We start from the raw sequence: 3,739 nt of genomic DNA, 5'->3' as shown, positions 1-3,739 counted from the left end.
ATTTTTGGCTAGGTCTAATCACAGTCCCAGAAGAGGTAGGAGCTGCAGCCCCATTAGCCTGCTGCAGTGCTGCCAGCTTAGCTAAAATTACCCGTTGTTCCCACACCTCTTCCTAAGCTTCCGACAAGGAAAAAGCTACCGGAGGAGGAGGGTAAACTACCTTTCTGGGTACCTTTGGAGCAGGTCCTTTTCCCTTTGACTTCCCCTGCCCCTTCTTAGATGCCACGCTCGATCCTTATCGAGGCTAGAGCAGCAACCTTGAATACTCCTAAAATGGCTGCCGTTTCATTATACCTCCCCAAAATTCGTAGAACTACACCATGCGTATTCATACATCAGGAGTTATGTATGAAAAAAGGAGAAAGGGAGTTTGTTCCTTTAAGAAGGTGCATGTTTTCTATGGGAAAACCCAGAAGTGGAATGCTTGACTATGGCTGCGGTCACATGGAACAGTAGCCACACAAGTGAGATAGAAGACAGGCGGAGTTTCCGGGCGCGATCTCACCAGCACATCTGGGAATCATAGCACTCCCGTGGCTCAACCGAGGCTTCCCGCTGAAACTGCGTGGCAAAAAACTAGTACCTCGGAGGTACTAGTTTCCGGAAACTGCGGAGCAAGGGCGGGCGTCTGATCGCGTTTCCGGTGGCATCCGGCGCCCGCCCATGTCCCCTTGCAAATAAAGTTTTTTTTCCCCAAGTCTCTGTGGATGCGCACATGCACCCAACGGAGCATGCACATTTGTTGTGTACAACAACAAATGCTTGTCCTGTGATCAGCACCTCTCCCTTCCCACGGAACCTCCACGGTACCTCCACAGGACCTCCACGGGAGGTCTGATCAAGTAACCGCACGGTAGTTTGCCCCGGGGCAACCAGCCACACTTCCCCCCCGCAGTTTCCTGCCCGTGTGACCGGGGCCTATAATACATATGATTGGATGTAGTCATAATACAACAGCCTTCTTATGTGATCATTAGTAGAAGGTGACACAAAGCACTAAGGATGATCTGGACTATTAGTTTTTTGCATAAGTGAATTCTTCAAAATCAAATCTTCCTTGCTCACCATGTCCATTTCATTTTGATTCAAGTATCCCATATTATCACATTGATGACTTGCTCACAATTTAAGCCAAGAAATATTCGGAGTTGTTCTGCATATGTGCAGGAGGTGACAGCCAGCATGGAGACTAGCCAAGTAGCTGCTGTTGGCACATGCTCACAATTTGCTAGCTTCCTTGGACTATGCATGGCCATCATCACTTGAGGCTACATTTTGGGTGTCTGTGCTACTTTTGAACCCATGACATTCACCAATTGGCAGCATTCATTTTGTGCCACTGGTTCAGAATTTACTGAACCACACCTCTCAAAATGGGCGTATGAGAGTTAACATTTTTGCAATCCAGTTTAGACCACTCAGTTGAGATGAACACACAGCTTTTTTAAAAAAGTGTTCAAGAGTTCTGCTTTTAGTTTGAGATAAAATTGTGACTTACAGTGCAACCCTACAAATACTTTCCTGGAAGACAGACCTGAGCAGAATTCTGAACAGATCTGGCACTGAACTGGATGTACCTTCACAAGCTAAAACAAATAATTAAATAAAGCTTTAGACAGAGGAGGGCACAGAAGTACCTTGTTCCTTGATGGGAAATTTGCTATAGGGACATTTCTGTTTCTAAATAATTGCTCGAAACTTCATGCCACATCTTGTTTCTTTTCCTTCCCTGTCACTGACCTTCATCCTTCCTTTCTACTTCCTATTTCTGTATTCATCTGCATCTTGCTAAAGTGTCAACCTAATGCTCTAGCCAAGCTAGTGAATCCTAGGAATGCTGTAGTTGTAAACTAGCACAGTTCAGCCACCCCTGGATTAAAATGATTATATCTTTTGAAAGGAGCATAATGTGGTTGTGCCATACAACTATTTACAATGTATATGTATTTCCAGATTTACTGATGTCTATTAGCCCCAAGCCTCTTCAGAAAGCTGGGGAGGGGGGTTGTCATATGGATTCATGCTGATGCTTCCCCCCCCCCTTACCTGAAAGCTAAGTAATTGGGTGGTATTAAGGTTGAAGGTGATAAATTCTAGAAATTATTTTTTAAGCATAGATTCCTGGTCTGAAACAACTCGCATCTTCCCGATCCATTTTTAATTTCTCCTTAGGGCCACCAAATGAAACTTTGCCTTTTGTACTGAAGACACAGGAAACACTGGAGATTGATGTAATGCAACATTAACACCAACGGAGAATCTTTTCCAGCTTTATTCATCTTTCCAGCTCCTTTCCTGTGTTCAGGGGAGAGGGTGCGCCTGCTAGCTGGGAAAAAAGCAAGCTCAGCTGGACACTGATTAGCTTTAACATCTGGTGAAGGAATTATAAGAGTAATTTGAAAGATATTTGTCCATAGGAAAAAGCTGAGAAGCTGATGCCCTAAAACACAGTTAAAATTGTCACAAAGCAGTCCTTCCAAATACTTTTGACAGCAAATATACTTCGGTTTATCGTGAGACCTTTTACATGGGATTCAAACTAATTCAATTAGCCTGCAAAGACCTGCATGAATCATCATCTTAATATCTATAACTGCAAACTATTACAAACGATAGTACAAACTCCACTATGCTCTGCAGCAGTAATATCTTTCTGTTTTCTCTCTCTCTAAGCCTTTTTTTTTTTTAGCTACCCGAAGGAGATTTTTTTATTTGCATTTTCTAAAAACTACAAACCCTACAACTAAAAATTGGAAGGGGAAAGGGAAACTATACCCTATCACTATGACTGTGGGAAAGGGGTACAGGGTAAACTTATACATAAACACTACTTGATGGGGGAAGGAAACTACCATTCTAAACTATATCATCTATTGGTTTGGGGAAAGGAAGGCTAATACATATCACAATCTTATTAGTTAAAAATAAGGCTTGTTAACCTGATATTACAAGTTTGGTATTCAATTTGATTCATTATGATATTGCTTTAAAATATGCATTTGATAGCTTTACACAAATTCTGCCTTTAAAAACTATTGTTCTTGTTCTAGAAAGAGACTGATATTTTCTGTTTATCTGCTGACACACACACTATATGAACTGTGCACACACATGTATACCCATAGGCATAGAGAAAGGTGCTTGCATTACCTATTGTGAGAGATTTCACATAGAGGACACTTGCCTGCATTTTATGTTAATGAGGTCTGCACACATTCAGCTCAGAGCCTTATGGGAAAGAGAAGCACATTTCGCCATTGTTAGCAGAAACAACAACCAAGGAGAAGAAATCCCCCCATTGCTGAAGGACCTGATGTCACGCAGTATATGGATCTGATCTGCATCTGAATTGCCATTTCCTGTTGGATGGTGCCTTGTTTGCTTGGGAAAGCCAAGATCTATCTGCACATCAAGGGAGATACAGGATGCCAGAACTTCACACCTGACCAGATGGCTTTCCATGAGTTAGAGTTTAGAGTTTCAAATATTGGCCCAACCCCTAGGGTACCTGCCCCTTACTATATGCACCAATGATTGAGGTTATGGAAGGGTCTTGTAGGCAGGTGGGTTTACAGAATGGCAAGGTTGCCACCCACCTGGAGATTCAATTATAAAAAGCAGGGACCATGTGATGGGCTTTTGCTAGCTGCACTCCCCTTCTACATCCCCTGTCTGCTTTCTACCCCTAAAGCCTAGCTTTCTATCAAACAGCCCTATTGTCTATTTCTGATATCTTGGT

The sequence above is a fragment of the Gekko japonicus genome, unplaced genomic scaffold (assembly GCF_001447785.1).
Source record: "Gekko japonicus isolate JY-2015 unplaced genomic scaffold, Gekko_japonicus_V1.1 scaffold1144, whole genome shotgun sequence".
Taxonomy (NCBI): domain Eukaryota; kingdom Metazoa; phylum Chordata; class Lepidosauria; order Squamata; family Gekkonidae; genus Gekko; species Gekko japonicus.
This window is presented reverse-complemented; position numbering follows the sequence as displayed.